Source organism: Mizuhopecten yessoensis, unplaced genomic scaffold (assembly GCF_002113885.1).
Source record: "Mizuhopecten yessoensis strain PY_sf001 unplaced genomic scaffold, ASM211388v2 scaffold5547, whole genome shotgun sequence".
Lineage (NCBI taxonomy): Eukaryota > Metazoa > Mollusca > Bivalvia > Pectinida > Pectinidae > Mizuhopecten > Mizuhopecten yessoensis.
In genome coordinates, this window is record NW_018406103.1 from 1,480,841 (window position 1) to 1,490,930 (window position 10,090).

The 10,090-nt window shown below is 34.1% G+C and overlaps 1 protein-coding gene across 1 annotated transcript in view; it reads right to left on the bottom strand.

Annotated features, from left to right (window-relative positions):
• The window catches only part of LOC110450915 (zinc finger protein 236-like), a 216,763-nt gene that overhangs the window by 191,371 nt on the left and 15,302 nt on the right, over positions 1-10,090 (bottom strand). Inside the window, exon 2 of the mRNA XM_021498710.1 lies at positions 9,109-9,219. The gene's annotated coding sequence lies outside the window, so the exon portion shown is untranslated. The remainder of the gene's footprint in view (positions 1-9,108; positions 9,220-10,090) is intronic.

Genomic DNA, 10,090 nt, shown 5'->3' on the forward strand with positions numbered 1-10,090 from the left:
TGTCATAACAAAATGTTCATCAGTGACAAGATGCAAAATTTGACTTTGACCTTTGAATATCATGACCTTGACCTTTGACCTCAACTTTTTACCTCAGTGTGTCTCTTTGTTTAATTCCGAACAACTTTGCTTCATAATGTCATAGGGAAATGTTCACTAGTGAAAAGCTACAAAATTTGACCTTGACCCCTGACCCGATGACCTTGACCTTTGGTCCATTGACTCCTTGTTTAATTCTGATCAACTTTGCTTCATAATGTCATAACAAAATGTTCATCAGTGAAAAGATGTAAAATTTGACCATGACCTTTGAACATAATGACCTTGACCTTTGACCTTGACTTTTTACCTCAATGTGTATTTTTATGAACTGAACATCTTGACCAAGTTTCATGTACATCAGTCAATAAATACCAAAGTTATCAGCCAGTAACAAAATATGTGGATGGACAGACAGACAGACAGACAGAGAGAGTGATTACTATATATAGGGCACCCGTATCTCCGATACGGGGCCCTAATGATTTGTTAATTTCAGCTTGCATGCACTGTATGAATGTTATTTTAATAACATTGTACCCATATGAATCCATGATTGTCATGAAGTGGTGCTTTATTTGAATTTAATTTAATACATTTGATGCTCTATTACCTGACCTGGAACGCATTCGTAGCCATACCGAGACAATACAATACTGTGTTATAACTGTATATATATTGTGTACATAGTTTAAGCATCTGCGAGACCAGCTGTTCTAACTTACAAACGTCCAGGTGACGAGAAAGAACTTGAGAGAAATGTTTTTGACTTTTGACAGGAGCTGTAGGCAATGCACACTTTTCAATTTGTACTGTTCTTCTTTTTGGATAACGACGCTTTAACCTGTAAGTGATAAATACATCACTGGTGTCAATCCGAGCAGCATCAATACTAAAAACATCTTTTAATATTAACGGCTACCAAACCCTTGCTCCTGGATACAAATAAATGCTATGTCCCAATCACCTGCCCTCTGGACTGGCTTTTAAGTAAGTTAATTGTTTTAGTGCTAAATTTTGTACAGCATGATTATTTAGCCTCTTTATCTTAATCCTTCCAACGAAGGTATCTTGTGGTAAAATTTGTTGTTTACCTTTACACTGTTACAATGTTTCAAGCTCCTGAGAGCTTATGTTAACTATGACATATATTATTTAACGTAAAATAATGATTCTTGTATCTTTTATTTTGAAGTAACATGCCACTATGCTTTTATCCGATAATTTTAAGATAAAAAAAACCACACACACAAGCTTTTAATCACGAACGTTTCCTCCAATGCGCCTATGTATAATCTTCGGCACGATGAAGGACACAAGTTAAGGTATACTGTTGATGCCGACATGTACAAATGTATGTAAACTGTGAAAACGAAAGTAGGTCTGCGCAATCGCAAACATTTAATGCTGATATTTCCGCATAAATGTCAGTTAGTACTTGATGTGATAGCAATGGATTAAACGAGCGTTACCTTGTGTTGGATTCTAGCACATAGTTTGTCTCAATACATACGGTATTAATCTGTTAATGTTCGATAAACATCTGTTTATTATTACTGTCCTGATTATGTTGCGAGCTATTTCTGGGTCACGTTCTCGTATCAAGTGCCCTTCCGGTTACTTCATAAAATGCAAAATCTTTTTGATATTTATTAATAAAAGATAGTTTAAAGAATAAACTAGTTACTAAAACAATATCAATACATTGTAAATATTATTTTCTTGAATATTTGCGAAGCAGACGACGTTTGATCATAATCTGGAAACTAGAATGTTTTAACATTTGAAAGAAAAAAGTTTGAAGGGGAAAAAATAAATTTGTTCTTTTATGAATTAATGAAAGTGATACAGAAAAGAAATATAGTAAATAATTGATAGCAAATTTATCAAAAACATCATCCTTAGAGAGTATGTTCTGGGCAGGATCGTTTAGAAGCTTTGCAATACTTTAAACTCTTTCAAACGCGCATCAGCTCGAGATTAGGTCCTGTTTACAAAATGGTGACTGGAAGTAGCAAGGCGGATTAAATTGGAATTTAAATTGCGTATATTTCGGCAAGTAAACATTGTTCACAAAGCCCATGTGGTCTGTTCATCTAATTTAGTCAAGATGTACCCAGAACAGTCGTTGTTTAGTTGCTAGGGTCATTCACAAAAAAAATAGTATTATTATATAAACTTATTGTAATTATTGTAATTATATCACATTTCTCTTAATGTCACATTTCTTTTAATGTCACATTTATCTTAATATCAATTTTCTCTTAATATCACATATCTCTCGATACAACATTTTTCTTTCTATCACATTTCTTCTTAAACCATATGACTCTTTATATCATATTTTCTTCTGACGAGTAATTGACATGTGACTTTCAGAGAAATGTACTATACTCTTTGATTCACTCCATTTTCAACCAATTAGTTGTCTACTGCAAATGAGGTCTCCTTAACCGAGTTTATTTTGACATTTCATTTTAACGATTTTTTGATGACAACAAAATAGATCCGACATTATTTTGCAATCGTAAAAAAGGCATAAAGACAGTATCAACTGTTGTGGGGTTTCATCAACAGTCGACAAACACATCATGTAGAATTTCCAGAACTCTGAAATGAGTCATAAACAAATGGAGGCAAGACAAAAGGAATATATACATCTTATGGTAGGCATAACAAACTCTCTCATTGAGTACCATCTCATTTGTATGAGACCCATGTTTGGCAATAAACTGTGGAACCCCTATTATTAGTTTCTTCAAAATCTTTCCAGAGGTAATAACCAGCAAGTAGATCAAAGACTATAACATCTGATGTCTTACTTGTGTACATGTAACAGAAGCTATATTTATGATGTGAACGTCATCGTAAGCATTGAGTTGCACATTATCTGTGGAATGATGAAGCATATAGATATGCCTCTAGTGATACACATGACAGGCAATACTGGTACAATACTTCAGGCATTCCTTTCAGAAAAAAAATTGTTAGGTTCCCACTGCACCCCAAGGGCTAAACAAACCAATGCCTTTGAAACTAATTAAAGCCTATTTCAGAGAACAGAGATGCAATATATTTGCTTTTAATTGACTAGCAGACCTCTTTGCAAGAATATAAAGGAATGAAAACAAAATGTATTGGACCCTGAAGCAAGCAAGCACAATTATACAAATGCACTGTAACAAACACAACCGTCATTAAAATTCAACCTGCAAAAAAGAAATCATCCGAACGACCAAATGTGAGGCCCAGCCCAATACAACAGACCCCAGGAGATGGTTTAAATGGCAGAATCAAACTGAATTTGTATCAGTGTAATCGCACCATAGAGCAAACTAACAAATTTACATGCAACAGAACTATTACCAGCAATGCACTTAACGGCCTCGGACTTGACACAGAGAGAGGTGTTTACCTTAATTTCAGATCTGGAATTTTTAAGCATTAGTTTGTCAATCAACTGAATCTGTTTCAATGGAATTTAAATTTTATGACATTAAAAGTACAATTCTACATAGCTGTTTAAGGTAATAGAATTATGTCGCCATTTCTCAGTAGAATTTCTTCAAATTTTGTGGTTATATTGCTTTGAAGTAAAGAAAATGTTCTGCCACAAAAAAAAATATAGGTTGTCAGAATTGTAAGGATTTTAAATGGAAATCTATGTAAAAATGAGTGAATTTTGAAAAAAAAATGAAACGCAATGTTTTGCAAAATAATGTCAATCAAAATGATACTGACATAGATTAGTATTGCATTAATGTATATCAATTTTAAAAATGATGAAATTGTGTAAATTTAATTATCTATAAATGATTAAAAATTGACATTTTATTATAAAACCAGATACACATAGTAATTGCAGGTAAGAGTTATCGTTCTTGAAAAACTTCACAGTAGTGAAATAGGTAGCCGGTTTCCTGAAGTACAGAACAACGGACGCATGTGACTCATTGATAAAAAAAAACTGAATCAATGCCTGGATTGCTTTGAAATACTTTAATATTGAAAGAACACACGGTTCTGTCAACAATAAACATACAATATTCATCAGTTTAATAGTAAACATTAGAATATGCAGAAATTGGGATACTGTCTCCCTGCATTGGATTTTCAACTAGGGATGTACTTCCTACTTCCGTTTAGCAATACACTCCTATGACCTTAAATATCTATAATATCAGCATAAAAGGTTTTACCATTTTTTTTGATACAGAAAATTTACAATGCATTCTTCACTTCCAAATCAAAATGTGTTAGCCCTCTCACCACTGTAGACCATAATTGACTTATCCAGATCAATGCATGGTAGGTTTACTGAAGTTACATAGGGGTGAACAGGTTCACTTTACTGATACCAGTGAAGAGGGTCTGGAGTCTCTCAATAGTATAGCTCTGTTGATAAGTGATATCAATACAGAAGGGAGGTTCTGAGTTTGAAATCCCTGGTTTGGCCCAAAATGTATTGTTTCCCTCCCTGTCATAAATTGGTGCTGTGACCAGGATACCTGAATCTAGGGGTTTCAAAAGTGTTGTTTTCTAGGTAAATATTTGAACGTTTGTGAGGAGATTGTCATGTCATGGAACGAACTGCAAAAATTCAGTGTTGTTTCTGTGTTTGTTTCCGGGTGCTCGAGTGGTGCAGTGATGATAGCCCCCGCCCCCACCCCGCACATATTGGCCAACAGCAAAAAAACTTTATATCTACATTTTTCATTTCATATTTTATCTCAGAAAATTCATATTCACAGTGGAAAATGCAAAATGTGTTGGTCTGTCGTGGAAGAAAGTTTCATATTCGTATGTTATCATGTGAATTGTTACGATAAAAATTCTAGCTACGCAATGAAATTAGGTCCAATAGAAGTAGGAAGCACATGCGAGGTTTGATCGTCATGGTAACATTTGTTCTACCATGACTACATCAAATATACAACAAACCTCAATTTCAAAGCAATTCAAGTATATGAAAGTATCATGGAATACTTATTATTTAAATAAAAATAATTTGATCAATAAAAACAGTAGAAATACAAAAAAACTTTTCAGCTTTATCAATTTTCTGAAAACATGGCTGATATCATCGCTTAAAAAAATCGTAAAAATATTAAGAATGCAAAACCATTACTTCAATCTTGACAGCCCATAGCAATTCCAAACTAACAAACATGCTTTTTGAAATCCATAAACTTGTAAAATGTACAATTTAAAAGACATCAAAGTTTAGAAAGTAATATTTTTCTCCAGTTGGATTGTACACAATCATGCAATGTCAGGAACTTGATCGGATTTATCCCACAAATTTGTTACCTAAACACCTAAAAAACAAATACCAAAATTTTAGTCCATTTCTATTTTGAAATCTTTATCGGCATGACAAACAGAAATCGACCACAAATTGCGTACCTGTTCTAATGTGTTTCAAACTGGACCCAAGGCAGTTGAATTACTCATCAATCTTCTATTAAAAGGGAAAAACATGGATTATTTTTCACGTAAGTTCTACAACAAGTAAATAATTCCTTAAAGCTTACATTTCTCCTGAAGAAGCACCCAAATATTATTAGGAATTATTACACTAAATTTTATCAGTTTATTGCTGCAATTTTTTCAAAATATTTCTGAGAATCCCCAAAACAATAGTGATAAATATATAGTTCAAGTTCAAGTTCAATTTGTTTATTTAAGTGTCACATATCACAATTACATTTATGTTCATTAATTCATATAAAATACTTGTACAAAATATAAATCAATTCTGTTGGTACATATAAAATACTTGCAGTTGGCTGTTATGACCCATGAATCGGTTTGGATTGTTAATTCCTATGTATTGTATATGCTCTCCTTTCTTTACATCATCACTTTTACTTAGTACAGTGCACACTAAATGATATCATTTACAGCATACTCTCCAATTCATGCTAGAACAGGCTATATTCCATAGTTAACTCATTAACCCCTGAAATTTCATAATGAACTATTCCAACCTTTGAATTGGAAGAGTTCAAATGTGTTTTCAGGAGTGAATGTGAATTGAGGTAAAATCAAGGTTACATAATACATAATATGCATGTCACATGTTGAATGAGCAGTTGTTTGTATCATTGAAATATTTGGAATATTTGTGAGTAACTGATGTTAAAGGAAAATATTTAAACATACCTGGTATATCAATGAGTGGAAGAAAACATTATGGAAAGCATGTAGTACTGCATTAATGAAACCAAGGGTCAAATAAGTCTTATAATCATGGTCAGATAATTGTGATTACACTCACTCCACTGATTCAGGGTGCATAACTCCGTAATTAACAATCTGATAATGGTGATTGTCCAGCTTGTTCATGCTCTCATGGTATTTAACCTTCCTGTAAAAAATTTAAGTTGATCGGTTGAAAACTACTCGAGATATTGAGCGCATATCATTTCGGCAATAAATTAAAGGGGCATAACTCAGCAAATTATTGTAAGATAAGGTAGTTAGCACATGTTTTCCTTGTTCTGGTACTGTGACCTCCACATTCTATTCTTGTCCTCGTACTTTGTGCACTCTCGTTGCAATTGATGTATTTAATCCAGTTTTCAATAATCTCTCCAATCTAAAAACAAATGACACTGAGTCTGTCTTTTCAAAACATTGTCTAAAAGATGATTCTTTTTATCCATTGGTGCTTATTTAATGTTTTTTAAGTATTGCTGGCTTTAGCTCAGATTTCCAATGTTAGTAATGACAAAACAAATGAAATGAAACACAATATTTGTCTTTGAGTGTGCATTCACTTAATAGTTGTTGAAAACCTCTAATCATTCCAGCATATTGTTTTACAGAACTTCTAGAAAATCAATAGAATGCGTTTGTTTGCTTCAACCTTTCAGGGATCTTTTTTTTTTTAAAGCGTTGTCTCTAATCTATTTGTATGAAAGGTTTTTCTTACATCTTTTTCTAAGTGACCTCTATAGACAGGTAGGTACTGTTACCCAGGTATGGCCTTTATAGACAGGTAGTAACTGTAACCTAGGCATGGCCTTTATAGACAGGTATCTACTGTTACCTAGGTATGACCCTTATAGACAGGTAGTAACTGTTACCTAGGTATGACCTTTATAGACAGGTAGTTTCTGTTACCTAGGTATGGCCTTTATAGACAGGTAGTTACTGTTACCTAGGTATGGCCTTTTTATACAGGTATCTACTGTTACCTAGCTATGACCTTTATAGTCAGGTAGTTACTGTTACCTAGATGTGACCTGTATAGACAGGTAGTTACTGTTATCTAGATATGACCCGTATAGACAGGTAGTTACTGTTACCTAGATATGACCTGTATAGACAGGTAGTTACTGTTACCTATATATGACCTGTATAGACAGGAAGTTACTGTTACCTAGCTATGACCTGTATAGACACGTAGTTACTGTTACCTAGCTATGACCTGTATAGACAGGTAGTTACTGTTACCGAGCTATGACCTGTATAGACAGGTAGTTACTGTTACCTAGGTATGGCCTTTTTATACAGGAATCTACTGTTACCTAGCTATGACCTTTATAGTCACGTAGTTACTGTTACCTAGATGTGACCTGTATAGACAGGTAGTTTCCGTTATCTAGATATGACCTGTATAGACAGGTAGTTACTGTTACCTATATATGACCTGTATAGACAGGTAGTTACTGTTATCTAGCTATGACCTGTATAGACAGGTAGTTACTGTTACCGAGCTATGACCTGTATAGACAGGTAGTTACTGTTACATAGCTATGACCTGTATAGACAGGTAGTTACTGTTACCTAGCTATGACCTGTATAGACAAGAACTAACTGTTATCTAGAACATCCAGCTTGTTAACACATATACATATTTTTTTTAAATATTGCTACATTCAGATGAATCAAATATGTTTCTTTATTTCTGATTAAAAGCTTTTATCATTACAGATGATTTTGTATCAAATTCCCATTCAATTGTTATCTAATTAGTAAACAGGAATTCAAATTGCTGGAGGATCCCTGCATTCAGGGGCAACCAATGCTTAATTAAGATTGTGTATCAGTCTTGTTGTCGCCAGAGTGAGGAAAAAACGGGGACACAAATATTTATGGAACTTGATCCCTGCATATTTGCTAAGCAGTGACTGTTCCCTGATTAATGTATTTACGCTGTTTGCCATGTATTTTCTTTAAGATAGCTACTGTCATTACTCTTTGTAAAACAACATTGAGAAATTGTCCTTGGAGCCAAAAACCAGAAACATAATTAATCTTCTTCAAGTGAGATACATCTTTATGCGAGACTTATTTTTAAACCAATTCTTGATATTGATAAAGAGTGGATTGTCTAAACAAGACCACCTTACTAAGTTTCAATGCATACATGTCTTAGTAAATTTGAAAACCTTTATAATTTGGAACTTCTACTTAAGGTCTTACCCTAAATTTGACAACCTCCATAACAGAAACTTTCTATTATGTCCAAATTTGTAGATTTGAGTTAAATCTGAAAACCTGCCTAAACCAGCCCTACTTAAAGCTGACAGTGCAAGTTAAAAATCTTTCAATTGAGATATTTATAAAAAAAAAAATCTGATTTTGAGATCTTCCCAATCTCTTCCAACTATCGTTTCTAAGGAAGTGCCGACATTTTAATTTGTCCTTGCTAGGTAATGAGTATGGGTCTCGCTGGGTATAAAAAGCGCATTACCTGTCAAACCAGTTATCATTCTACAACTGACCGTCTTGCGATTCAATGCACCACGCCTCCTGATCGTCAACCGATATCAAAAATCAAAACCAATCACCTGAACACTTTGAAACACTGCTAAGCTGGTTGTTACTTATGGCACATTCTCGAAAATTGTGTATTAAAAAAAAAAGGTGTATTACTGAAAATACTTCTATAAAATCCATATATATCATCGGTCTAAGACCCATAGTGGGTCATTTTAGAAACATGGTAAAAAAGTACAGTACACTTGTTATCAAAGTGCTTTCTTCATTGTTTGTAACCATGGTACCCATAGTGGATCGCATTATAAAACGTCGCAAAATAGTAAACTTAAACCCTACCTTGCCCGTTACCATGGTATCTGTAGCGTATCATGGACATTGGGGACTTCATCTGACAATTTCAGTAGGTTGTTCCCCCCATGTTTCTTCATTTGGTCAGGTAGCTCCGTCCTAAAACAACAGCACAGTATAGGAATCAATAAAGGAACCCACCAATCAGCGTCGGAATTTCCCTCTAATTTCTCCGACTCGAAATGTAAATGAGAAGAATTGTGGGCAGCTGTCCACTGGAATTAAGACTGAAGTAAATCAGGTCAAAGAGTTAAAAAAAACTCGTACTTTTTATCTTACACAGTCCAACATTTAGGACATAATTCTCCATAACTGACTTTCAAAACGTCTAAGGTCTCTATTTACAGTTAGAAGCACGCATTTTTTCTCTGGATTTGAAAATTTAAACATCGAAGTACCAAATATTTCCACAAAAAATCACTTTTTAAAACCAAGTTTAAAAATAATACCATGACACAGTCATTTTTTTTCTCTTCTTAAGGAAAATTGAATGTCTTCTACTAATATCAACTGACTTCACAAGCTACACCTCAACACTCAAATAACTAGAGATACACCGCTTAGGTACAGTTTTAGCACGCTATTTTCACAGTAAGTGCAAAGAAGGAATAAAAACAAGAGGCCCAAGGGCCTTAGCGGTCACCTGAGTTATATCATAGGTACTGGTAGCTTTATTTCATTGTTTAGATGTGATATGGAAGTCAGCATGTAAACTAAGTGAAATACAATACTTGTCATGTCATCAAAGGATAAGAATTTTAAAATATTTGTAAATGTTCCCTTTGGGGCCCCGCTCTAACCCCTGGGGATGGGGCAGGAATTCCAAGTTTACAATGTGATACCGTCATCCACCAAAGATGATTCTGACCAAGTAAAAATAATTTCCAACAGAAAATTGTCAAAATATACCCAAAAGTGTTGTTTCCCTATATAAACTATAGTAAACTTTACCCCCTCCCCAAGGGAGAAC